The sequence below is a fragment of the Coregonus lavaretus genome (assembly GCF_964263955.1).
Source record: "Coregonus lavaretus genome assembly, chromosome: 8".
Lineage (NCBI taxonomy): Eukaryota > Metazoa > Chordata > Actinopteri > Salmoniformes > Salmonidae > Coregonus > Coregonus lavaretus.
Window position 1 is genome coordinate 60,069,545 of NC_139995.1, and position 13,675 is coordinate 60,083,219.

A 13,675-nucleotide genomic window follows, 5' to 3' on the forward strand; every position below is an offset into this window, starting at 1 on the left:
GAATTGAATGTCCAGAGAGTGAAGATATAAGTGAATATAATATAAACTGTAGTAGATATGAACGGCTGAACCCCCCTCAACCCTTATAAAATACAAAAGGCCCAGTATTGTGTGAAGCATCCAATGATGTCTTTGAACACTGATCTTCATTGGAAAACATCCAAGTCAACCCAGACCATCCGTTTGATAGTGGGTCCTGAGAGCAGACATCACATCTGGAAATCCACTTTAGGGTGAATGCTATAGGCTCACGTCCAAACAACGATATAGCTCTTTAAAATCATGAGTCTCCTACTCCTGCTCTGCTGATTGGAAAGGAAATCAAACCACAGGAAGGAATACAGTTGCCTTACAGTGGGCGGGCTGTTCACAAGCGATATTTAGCTCAACGGGAGCGCCTGGCGGTCAAGTCATAATTTATTTACAGTTCATTTGAATAAACACTTTAGTCTTAATATACATTACAAAAGATTAAAAAGACTATGTGGTCTGTTGGTTCATCAATGTAATCCACGTTAAGGTTTTTCACTTTGAAAGAAGAAATAAGTTTAAAAACGGTCCATCTAACACCTGTGTACTGTCCTTAGACCAACAGACTTTAAGCTTCATGAATGAGTTGAAATAAAAACCACTAGATTTCTCACTCACAACCCTTAGCCAAGCCAACCCTTAGATTGCAAATTCCAATACATATAATTCCAAACACCACTTTACGTTCCAAATTCCAACACATAATTCCAGGTATCTTAGTGGTTAAGAGCGTTGTGCAGTAACCGAAAGGTCGCTGGTTCTAATCCCCGAGCCGACTAGGTGAAAAATCTGCCGATGTGCCCTTGAGCAAGGCACATAACCCTAATTGCTCCTGTATGTCGCTCTGGATAAGAGAGTTTACTAAATGACAAAAATGTCAAAACAATTTAAAACACCACTTTATGTTCCAGATTCCAACACGTATAATTCCAAACACCACTTTACGTTCCAAATTCCAACACAGCCCAGAGAAACGATAGAAGGGGGTTTTGGAAGCTGCTTATTTGTTTGCTAGTTGCTATGGAGCCCAAACAAACACTCCTTGACAACATCGATACTACAGAAGAAAGGGGAGGAGGAGGGAGAAGAGGGCAATGCGGGAGGGAGGGAGCCATAACAATGACTGTCTTATCAGTGTGTTCCTTCAGTTCAGGAAACATTCCAAGGACAGGAAGTTTGTGACTAAGATTGCACCAAAATACTCTCTGCAAACATGCCTTTATTACCCTATATACAGAAGACATTACCTGATGCTACATGACAAGGCTAATTTATAGGATGGTGAAGCCACAGGTTTATAGACACAATGAGTCAAGAAGCAATGTGGAAGACTGAAGTCTCATCCAGACGTCCTGGCTGTCTGGCGCACGAGGTCTCATCCAGACGTCCTGACTGTCTGGCGCACGAGGTCTCATCCAGACGTCCTGACTGTCTGGCGCACGAGGTCTCATCCAGACGTCCTGACTGTCTGGCGCACGAGGTCTCATCCAGACGTCCTGACTGTCTGGCGCACGAGAGTGAGGATGTGAGTGAAACGTTGAAGAAAGCCTAACTCCTCAACAGTAAAAATGGTTTCGCTTTCTAACAACGTTTCATAGACACAAATACCATTTCTACTGTGTACGTCTATTAAACCTTATAGAAAGCCTAAATCAACAGGAGAAATGGATTGACATAGGGTGCACATTTAGGATGCAAACATTCCTGAAACGGCCGTTTCCCGTTCTGGTTCACGCCACAGCGGGACAATCTGGTTCCCGTCTGATGACGTCATGGTGAGCTGTGTTGCTGGACGCACCTGCAGTCGGTAAACAGGATGCAACCCAACGCTGCGCCAACTGTTAAACAACAGGAGACAAACACAACCACTGACTGACCGTAATGATACGACAAATGTCAATATCTTAGACTAAGTTGGACTTCTGTAATGTCTTCTTTCAATGCGGTAGTTATACAAAAGGACCTGTCATTATCTCACAGCCGGCACTCAAATCATACTTCTGATATTAAGCTGCATTAAGCCCAGTAATACAGAGGAAGGGACAGAGGATTTGAGCCATGTGATCATGATGCGACCAGCAGGAAGCCCTGTAGTGAGATGTACTGGCAGGACCAGCCCCCCCCCAAAATAAAAATAAATCCAATCTGTGCTTGCGAAGCAGTCCTGTAGCTTAGCATCCGCTTTGTCTGACCACTTCAATACTGAGCGCGTCACTGGTACTTCCTGTTTGAGTTTCTTTGTAGACAAGAAGCAGGAGGATGGAGTCATGGTCTGATTTGCCGAAGGGAGGGCGAGGGAGGGCCTTGTATGGGTTTCTGTGGGTAGAGTAAAAGTGGTCCAGAGTTTTCGCGCCTCTTGTGGGGCAGGAGACGTGTTGGTAAAAGTGGGGTAAAACATTTCAGTCTCCCTGCTTTAAAGTCTCCGCCCACTAGAAATGCTGCCTCTGGGTGAGCATTGTCTTATTTGTTTATGGCCCTGTACAGCTCGTTGAGTGCCTCCTTAGTGCCATTATCGTTTTGTGGTGGGATGTAGACAGCAGTGATGATTACAGAAACTCTTGGTAGATAAAAAAGACAGGCTCAATGGGTGACAGGTCTGGTGGGTACGCAAGGTCATGGAAGAACTGGGACATTTTCAGCTTCCAGGAATTGTGTACAGATCCTTGTGACATTGGGCCGTGCATTATCATGCTGAAACATGAGGTGATGGCGGCGGACGAATGGCACGACAATGGGCCTCAGGATCTCGTCAAGGTATCTCTGTGCATTAAAATTGTAAATCGATAAAATGCAATTGTGTTCATGGTCTGTAGCTTATGCCTGCCCACACCACAACCCCACCACCATGGGGCACTCTGTTCACAACGTTGAAATCAGCAAACCGCTCGTCCACACGATGCCATCCACACCGTCTTCCATCTGCCCAGTACAGGTGAAAAACGGGATTCATCCGCCAAAGATCTCACTTCTCCAGCATCCCATTGGCCATCGAAGGTGAGTATTTGTCCACTGAAGTCAGTTACGACGTCGAACTACAGTCAGGTCATGACCCTGGTGAGGACGACGAGCACGCAGATGAGCTTCCCTGAAACAGTTTGACAGTTTGTGCATTCATTATTTGGTTGTGCAAACTCAGTTTCATCAGCTGTCCCAGTGGCTGGTCTCAGACGATCCCGGGCTGGCGTGGTTACACGTGGTTTGCGGTTTTGAGGCCAGTTGGACGTATTGCCAAATCTTCTCATTGTTGGAGGCGGTTTATGGTAGAGAAATTAACATGAAATTCTTGGGCAACAGCTCTGGTGGACATTCTTGCAGTCAGCATGCCAATCGCACGCTCCCTCAAAACTTGAGACATCTGTGGCATTGTGTTGTGTGACAAAACTGCACATTTTAGAGTGGCCTTTTATTGCCCCAAGCACAAAGTGCACCTGTGTAATGATCACGCTGTTTAATCAGCTTCTTGATATGCCACACCTGTCAGGTGGATGAATTATCTTGGAAAAGGAGAAATGCTCACTAACAGGGATGTAAACTAATTTGTGCACAAAATTCTCAAGGCTTCCTGAAGCAGTGGACCAGTTGTTGTTTAAAAAAGGAGGCACACCCCTCCCCCTTCAGTTTTTTATTAAGTCCGCTGTCCGGTTGCGACGGAGCATGAAGAAACCATCTGAAAAGCATAGAATATTACAGCTTTTCATTTCCCTTTTGTAGTAAACTCTTGAACGGTGCTCCACCTCCACCTCCACCCCCACCCATCTTGTTCTCCAGTGACTGGACATTTGCCAATAAAACGGAGGGGGTTCCGGACGATTTTCTCTGCGTCTGAGTCTAACACGGACTCTAGCGTCTTCGCTTGCAGCACTTGGCCCAAATAATGGAGTAGGGTCCAGTGTAAACAAGGGAATACAGCTGAGTTGAAGCAGGAGACAAAATTGAGGTTGAGGTTAGTAGCTGTTGATTCGTAGTTCAAAAGTACTTGGCCGTCATAGGTGATATAGTGTGAACTTTATGTCCCCCCACCCCAAAAAAAGGATAAACACGAAAAAAAGTCAAAATATCAAAGTCGGGTTGGAGAACGTGAGATGTCAACCATCTCTGTCGGCACCATCTTTCCTGAGCAGCTCGTATTCACCAAGACCCAGAGACACTGTTGGTACCGGAGGAATCTCTGGGTTCTTTCCTGAGCTGCTCGTATTCACCAAGACCCAGAGACACTGTTGGTACCGGAGGAATCTCTGGGTTCTTTCCTGAGCTGCTCGTATTCACCAAGACCCAGAGACACTGTTGGTACCGGAGGAATCTCTGGTTTCTGTACGTTGTTTAGAGGATGCGGGAGTAGGTGGTATAGCGCTCAGCGGGGGGGGGGGGGGTGGCCGATTCCAAACAGGTTTCTGTGAGAACCACACAGTGGCCTTTGTTTGTCGTGTGTCACACACACACACACACACACACACACACAGAGACACACACAGAGACACACACAGAGACACACACACAGACACACACACAGACACACACACAGACACACACACACACACAGACACACACACATCCTTTCTCACGACACCTGTTGACCCTACCATTAGGCTTGGGCGGTATACCGGGGGTATTTGGAAAAAGCCACAGAATTATTTTTCAATACAGTCAAAAACTATGACGTTTTTCAATAAATATGAATATTTGTAGCTACTTAAGTAAATACCTGCAGTCAACTTGTGCAATACATTAGGAGATAAAGCAGGTTGCGTTCTTCATTTCACCCGTCACATTATAATAATATAATTAGCGTAGTCCCTAAGAACAGTTGAGCCAGTCATCTGTCTGTTTGTGAATAGCACAACACAATATGTAAAGTGTTGGTCCCATGTTTCATGAGCTAAAATAAAAGATCCCAGAAAATGTTCCATACGCACAAAAATATTATTCTTTCAAATTTGTGAACAATTTTTTTACATCCCCTGTTAGTGAGCATTTCTCCTTTGCCAAGATAATCCATCCACCTGACAGGTGTGGCATTTCAAGAAGCTGATTAAACAGCATGATCATTACACAGGTGCACCTTGTGCTGGGGACAATAAAATGCCACTAAAATGTGCAGCTTTGACGTCAAGTAATAAAACTCATTCTGAGTGGGTGGGCCTAGCTTCCAAGGGGGTGGGCCTAGCTTCCAAGGGGGTGGGCCTAGCTTCCAAGGGGGTGGGCCTAGCTTCCAAGGAGGTGGGCCTAGCTTCCAAGGGGGTGGGCCTAGCTTCCAAGGGGGTGGGCCTAGCTTCCAAGTGGGCCCACCAATGGCTGCACCCCCGCCCATCCATAGATTAGGGCCTAATGAATTTATTTCAATTGACTGATTTCCTTATATGAACTGTAACTCAGTAAAATCTTTGAAATTGTTGCATGTTGCGTTGATATTCTTGTTCAATATAGCTACAACCAGGCCTGCCCTGAGAGCAGTCTTGGTTTCCACTGATGCAGAGCGGGGGGCGCAGACAGACGAGCAGCTAATGGAGGAAGCCATTTCTGATTTCTGCGCGTAAAAATGAGCACGGGACAGTACCGGAAGATTTCTACAGGGTGGAGCTCCAAGCTGGAGCTGCATGTGTGGTGCCGTACATAGTGGAGGGAATTCCTCTCTGATGAGATCACCACCTCAGGGGAGCCAATGAGGATGTAGGAGAACAATGAGCCCCGCCCCCATAACCCCATTAACAGTCTAGTCACACACACACGACTACAGCTCTAAGCAACTTATCTCTGTTAGTGTTGTCACCTAAACCACCATCATTACATATCACTGAGTATGAAGAAAGGGAAGGAGAAAGAACACAATAGAGAGGGGGGAGAGAGAGGAGAGAGAGGGAGAGCGACAGAGGGGAGAAGAGCGAGAGAGGGGAGAGAGCGAGAGAGGGGAGAGAGCGAGAGAGGGGAGAGAGCGAGAGAGGGGAGAGAGCGAGAGAGGGGAGAGAGCGAGAGAGCGGAGAGAGCAAGAGAGGGGAGAGAGCAAGAGAGGGGAGAGAGCAAGAGAGGGGAGAGAGCAAGAGAGGGGAGAGAGCAAGAGAGGGGAGAGAGCAAGAGAGGGGAGAGAGCAAGAGAGGGGAGAGAGCAAGAGAGCAGAGGGGGGAGAGAGCGAGAGAGGGGAGAGAGCGAGAGAGGGGAGAGAGCGAGAGAGGGGAGAGAGCGAGAGAGGGGAGAGAGCGAGAGAGGGGAGAGAGCGAGAGAGGGGAGAGAGCGAGAGAGGGGAGAGAGCGAGAGAGGGGAGAGAGCGAGAGAGCGAGAGAGGGGAGAGAGCAAGAGAGGGGAGAGAGCAAGAGAGGGGAGAGAGCAAGAGAGGGGAGAGAGCAAGAGAGGGGAGAGAGCAAGAGAGGGGAGAGAGCAAGAGAGGGGAGAGAGCAAGAGAGGGGAGAGCAAGAGAGCAGAGGGGGGAGAGAGCAGAGGGGGGAGAGAGCGAGAGAGGGGAGAGAGTGAGAGAGAGGAGAGGGAGAACACGAGGGAGAGCGAGAAAGAGAGAGAGAGAGAGAGAACTGCAGTGTTCTGATCGACATCCATTGAGGTAAATGAATGAACAGAAAAGCAAGAGATGTGGTTTTGAAGCGTCATACTGAAAACATTTCGGAGAAGGATAGCACATCTCCTATAAAACGTATCGGGAGAAGGATAGCACATCTCCTATAAAACGTATCGGGAGAAGGATAGCAAGTCTAAAACCCACTGGCGTTAAAACGAACTAGAAAAGGCAACACAACACAGAACAGCTACAGCTCCCACTCAAACACTCACCCCTCACCCAGCCTCACCCAGCCTCACCCCGCCTCACCCCGCCTCACCCCGCCTCACCCAGCCTCACCCCGCCTCACCCCGCCTCACCCCGCCTCACCCCGCCTCACCCAGCCTCACCCAGCCTCACCCAGCCTCACCCAGCCTCACCCAGCCTCACCCAGCCTCACCCCTCACCAAGCCTCACCCCTCACCAAGCCTCACCCCTCACCCAGCCTCACCCCTCACCCAGCCTCACCCCTCACCTGCTGGTTCCCTCCTGATTTCAGATCCTCTTATAACATAAGGTACTTTAATAAAAGTCATGTGTCTGAATAAAACTGCCAGAGATCATAAAAACAGTTATGTACACTACACAGGCTTGTCTTGGTGGGGGATATCCTACCCTAGAGTTAAATGGGGGGGAAGTGGGTAATTCTGTGTCTGTACAAATCCCCCAATCTCTGGGGTGTTGATTCAAAGCTTGAATCATTTGTCAAACCCTCCCCATCATGACCTCACACAACCCCCACAGACTGTTTCCTACACACATGCTTATAATCCTGGTGTCCCCAAAACCACAAAGACTATTTTGAAAAACTCCAAACTGTACTCCCCCTCCAAAAAAAAAACAAAAAAACAAGTAGTGCACTAGGGAATAGGGTGCCATTTTGACCTCAGCTTTGTATGAGCAGACAGACAGCAGAGGAACAAGACAGGTCTACGTCCCAAATGCCACTCTATTCCCTACATAGTGCACTACTTCTGACCAGACACCTATGGGCCATCGTTGAAAGTAGTGCCCTATGTAGGGAATAGTGTTCCATTTGGTGTAGCACCTAGCGAGAGTCCACAATGACCTCCCAACCAACGTGTCCTAATACTGTAATCAACCAGATAGAGTTCCCTTCAGACTCTGAGGTCTTGTCTACACTTGACACTTACATGCGACTTCTGCTATCAGAATATGAAGATCGCATTGAAAAGACGGGTCTAGACGCACAAAAGTCACTTTGTGGTCTGATTGTGTTCGGATCTGGCTGACCACTTCAGGAGGTGGTCAGGGATTGTGTGCGGATTTCTCCTCAGTCTGGACACAAATCAGGCTACCGAAAGGGCATACAGCGGGCGTCGTTCATCAGCACTCCTCCCGCAAGTCTCCAGAAAACGTGTGTTTTGGGAGCGAGAGGCACCTTCTCACTATACCGTTGGAGGAAATACGTTACTAGCGTGTGAGGAACGTGTTTGCTGGCCTCAAATGCTTGCCAGCTAGCTAATAGAGAAAAAAAAAAAATTATATATATATATATTTATATATATATATATATATATATATATATTGTTCGGCTAGTTACGATAACTCGTTTGCAATTCCTTTAACGTTGCTTGCTAGCTAGCTACAAAGGTTAGCTGGCTAGTTAGCAACAGTAGTTAGCTACTGCCATTAGTTGTGGTGTTGTTATCAGATTTAGCCTATTCCACCGTTTGTAGAACGCATACTGGCATTTGAATATAGCACGGGAAAAAGGGAATCCGGACACACTGTGGACATGGTAGACATATTTACATGTAGGTGTAGACGCATGACGCATTCCGAACTCCGTGATCAGAACTCCGTGATCAGAACTCCGTGATCAGAACTCCGTGATCAGAACACTAAAGCTGCATGAACTGTCAAGTCTAGACATGGCCTTAGGCTCTTGACAGACAGACCAACCGAGGACAGGGACAGAGAGATGAAACCAACAGAGGGTGTGTCACACTACTGAGCCAAGCCAAGCCAAGCTCTACTGAGCTGGCCTGGTTACGCATCCAGCGTGAAAAAGGGTAAACCTGTCCATTAAGTAGTTATCTGAAGTCCAAAGTCTCATGTTCCTGTAGAAATACAACATGGAGCCGTCGGCTCTAGAAACCCACTAGCATGGAAGTAGCAGGAAGTAAAGGAATCCTAAAAGGATCATTCTAGCTGAATTGGACTACAGTGAGACAGAAAGGCCTGCCCAGGAGTGCTGGGTCATCACTACATTTGTCTGTATGCATTAGAAAACTTGTTGGTTTCACATAGGTTTGTTAGAAATGAAAAAACCACGCTGGGTTGTTCTCTGGCCTGGAATCATAATGTCACACACACATCATGCCTTTGCATAATCATGCAGCTACGCTAGTTCTTTGATCTATGCAGGAGTGCTGTGTGTTGATGTGGAGGCACCAGAGGCCTGGGAGTCTCATTTGGATCTAAAGGCTTTATGACATGCCGGGCTGGTATGTGTTCACCAGGCTTTAGCTCTGTGTTGGGGGGGGATTGAGGGTGGTGATGTCATTGCTCTGTGTTGGGGGGACAGAGAGTGGTGATGTCATTGCTCTGTGTTGGGGGGACAGAGAGTGGTGATGTCATAGCTCTGTGTTGGGGGGGACAGAGAGTGGTGATGTCATAGCTCTGTGTTGGGGGGACAGAGAGTGGTGATGTCATAGCTCTGTGTTGGGGGGGACAGAGTGGTGATGTCATAGCGCTGTGTTGGGGGGACAGAGTGGTGATGTCATAGCTCTGTGTTGGGGGGGACAGAGTGGTGATGTCATAGCGCTGTGTTGGGGGGACAGAGTGGTGATGTCATAGCTCTGTGTTGGGGGGACAGAGTGGTGATGTCATAGCTCTGTGTTGGGGGACTGAGGGTGGTGATGTCATAGCGAGACATGACATTTGAAATGTCTACTCCTTTGAAATATTTGTGAGTGTAATGTTTACTGTTCATTTCTGAATGTTTATTATCTATTTCCCTTGCTTTGGCAATGTAAACATATGTTTCCTATGCCAATAAAGCCCTTTGAATTGAGAGAGCGTAGTGTGCACTCGGTCACCCTCCTCTCAGTTTGGTCCAGCTACGTTTGCAGTCATTTCTTCAATCACACCAGTCTACAGACTAGTGCTGAGCCATTAACAGGAATGGCTTTTTTTTTTTATGACTAATTGACCAACATCGGTTCAATTATTTGAATTCCATTTAGTTCGGGGTTTTTTCTGTGACCTCAATGTGCAGTTTCTCTAGAGATAAATCAGATCACGCCTGAACTGTGCGATGTAGCAGGGAGTTGCAGTTTCCAACAGGCCCCAATATTCTACATAGTTTAGCACAGAAAACGTGGTAATTAACTACCTTAATCCATTGAGCACCTACTTGTCCGTTGTGTGTACAGCAGGAGAGGGAGAAGAGAGACAGAAGACATGATCTAGACGAGGGATAAAGAGCAGTTGCTTGGAGAGGTATTGGTATTCATCAGTCATAAAAGTCTGCTTTATTTACTTTGAAGAACTACTAAAATAGTGATTTAGTCAGACAGCACAGGCAGCTGCTCTATAGAGATGAGATGATGACTTGGAATTAAATAAAGTCTTTAAATAATAAAATAAATGTAATATACACAACAACTGAAATATTTTATTAAAATAACGTGAATAACTGATGCAGCAGTCATGGACAGTCACTACCATTATGGGACTTGTATTAATGGTTTTATTCTGTGTTGTTACAGCATTCAACCCACATAATGCATAGTGCATTTCATGTAAAAAAACAACAACAACATGACAGTGAAAATTCAAACCCATGGTAATTTTTTTTTTATAGATCGAACCAACCTCAAAAAGCACTACCACACATTCTAAAGGCCTGCATCCATTTTAGACAGAGGTACTTCAACAATACACATCGGTAAACTATCAGGTTCTCCTTGTAGCTACTTCAAATAAACTGCTGGTTAAACACAGCAGTGTTTGTGCTCTGTGTGCCTGTGGCCACACCCTGGTCTGTACAGGTAAGCGTTATTCTATAAGTGGGTATTACCAAAGCTGAAAGGCACATCTATCATTAACAATAGAGACCATTGAAGTCTAGCCAATACTTTAGTCTACTACTTAAATCAGAGGTCTGTTGGGAAAATATAAAATACCCATAATTCTTCAGTCTGTCTCTGTGAGACAATGATGCTTATTGTTGAGTCATGTCTGATGTTGAATCCAGCGGATAGAACTTCGCTACACAACGAACATCTCTAGGCAACCAGGTAATGACACAAAGTTGTTCTGAGGTTCTGATCACCATCAAGTTTCTGATGAGAGGAAACGTCTGATCGCCAGTTCAGACAAAGACTTCAGAAGATCGGTCTGTCTGGACAACATCCAAATAACCCTTATGCCACCTGAGGAATGCAGGAGTTACCTTCCTGGTCCTACACCACGCCTTGTGTCGTTTCAAAGTTAACCCCCAGGAACAAAGTTCCCAGACTGAACTCTAAGCTTCTCATTGTTACGGTTGAAGCTGGAGCCGCACTGATCTCACAGCCAAGCATTTCTCCTTCTCACTTTACTTGAGGGCCGAGGGACTGGTCCATTATTTCAGGTCTTTACTGGTACAATGACTTTTCTTTAAAAATGGGGCCAGGGGGCGGAGTCTTCTTGTTTTGTTGACAGTGGAAGCAGGTAGCACAGGCCCCAGACTCTCCTCCTCCTCCCTTGCCAGGACACAGACCTCCTGTACGGGGCAGTGTAATCCCAGACCAAGGTCTTTGTAGGAGAGAGAGGACAGGAGCGAAGGACAATGGGAGAGTCTCAGTCTCTGCTTCAGGAGGTTACTGATGTACCCTGTTCCCTACATAGCGCACTACTTCTGACCAGGCCCCATAGGGAATAGGGTGCCATTTGGGACACATCCAGAGAGAAACAGGGCTGTGATAATACTGATGACCGTACCGTGGTTCTCATGGTCAAACACACTGGGAACTGTCTACTGCTGGGACACGTAGAGAGAGGACTGGGAACTGTCTACTGCTGGGACACGTAGAGAGAGGACTGGGAAGTGTCTACTGCTGGGACACGTAGAGAGAGGACTGGGAACTGTCTACTGCTGGGACACGTGGAGAGAGGACTGGGAACTGTCTACTGCTGGGACACGTAGAGAGAGGACTGGGAACTGTCTACTGCTGGGACACGTAGAGAGAGGATAGTTGAAGGATCTGAAAAGTTGTTTTCATGTTGCAGAAATATTTTAAAAAATGTACAAGAAATAGACTTCATTGTACATGATGCAACAGACATCTAATTCAAGACAGGATGTTACTGAAGGGGTTATACGGCTCAAAGTAGGCCTTGGCCTGTCTGAAGACAGCTAGGGGGGGTGTTGTGAATGATCTGAGGTACCTCTGCATGGTCTTAACTTGCCAACCTATTGTGTTGAATACAGAAATGGAGCATTGAAGCCTGAAATCACACAGTCAGAACACAGTCTAACACCGGCTGTTAAACACACTGTTCAGTTACAGTAGTGTGACAATGTGTCCCAAATGCCATTTGTTCAAAAGTAGAGCACTATATAGGGAATAGGGTGCCAGTTGGAACGCAGACAAAGGAGTCCCGGTGTAGCCAAAGAGTCCCGGTGTAGCCACGCAGACAAAGAGTCCCGGTGTAGCCACGCAGACAAAGAGTCCCGATGTAGCCACGCAGACAGAGAGTCCCGGTGTAGCCACGCAGACAAAGAGTCCCGGTGTAGCCAGAGAGTCCCGGTGTAGCCACGCAGACAAAGAGTCCCGGTGTAGCCACGCAGACAAAGAGTCCCGATGTAGCCACGCAGACAGAGAGTCCCGGTGTAGCCACGCAGACAAAGAGTCCCGGTGTAGCCACGCAGACAGAGTCCCGGAGTAGCCACGCAGACAGAGAGTCCCGGTGTAGCCACCCAGACAAAGAGTCCCGGTGTAGCCAAAGAGTCCCGGTGTAGCCACGCAGACAAAGAGTCCCGGTGTAGCCAAAGAGTCCCGGTGTAGCCACGCAGACAAAGAGTCCCGGTGTAGCCACGCAGACAAAGAGTCCCGGTGTAGCCACGCAGACAGAGAGTCCCGACGTAGCCACGCAGACAAAGAGTCCCGGTGTAGCCAGAGAGTCCCGATGTAGCCACGCAGACAAAGAGTCCCGGTGTAGCCAAAGAGTCCCGATGTAGCCACGCAGACAAAGAGTCCCGGTGTAGCCAAAGAGTCCCGATGTAGCCACGCAGACAAAGAGTCCCGGTGTAGCCAAAGAGTCCCGGTGTAGCCAAAGAGTCCCGGTGTAGCCACGCAGACAGAGTCCCGGTGTAGCCACCCAGACAAAGAGTCCCGATGTAGCCACGCAGACAGAGAGTCCCGGTGTAGCCACGCAGACAGAGAGTCCCGACGTAGCCACGCAGACAAAGAGTCCCGGTGTAGCCAGAGAGTCCCGATGTAGCCACGCAGACAAAGAGTCCCGGTGTAGCCAAAGAGTCCCGATGTAGCCACGCAGACAAAGAGTCCCGGTGTAGCCAAAGAGTCCCGATGTAGCCACGCAGACAAAGAGTCCCGGTGTAGCCAAAGAGTCCCGGTGTAGCCAAAGAGTCCCGGTGTAGCCACGCAGACAGAGTCCCGGTGTAGCCACCCAGACAAAGAGTCCCGATGTAGCCACGCAGACAGAGAGTCCCGGTGTAGCCACGCAGTCAAAGAGTCCCGGTGTAGTCAAAGAGTCCCGGTGTAGCCACGCAGACAGAGAGTCCCGGTGTAGCCACGCAGACAAAGAGTCCCGGTGTAGCCAGAGAGTCCCGGTGTAGCCACCCAGCAACAGAGAGAGACCATTACCTCTTGGGGTAGCTAGTGTGCCAAATCATAAACATCCCATTTCTATAGCTCTCGGTTGGAACCTTTTTATTCTCAGTCATAAAACTGTTGCGCTGTTGAGCAGACTGACATGCCCAAAACATTAGTCACCAATAGCAGTATTGGTGCTTTAAACTAAACCACAAGTCAGTAATGGGATGAATCCCAAATCCTTTATAATGCACTACTTTTGACCAGGGCCCATGGGGAATAAGTAATAACCTTGTAGGGAACACTAGGCTGTTGT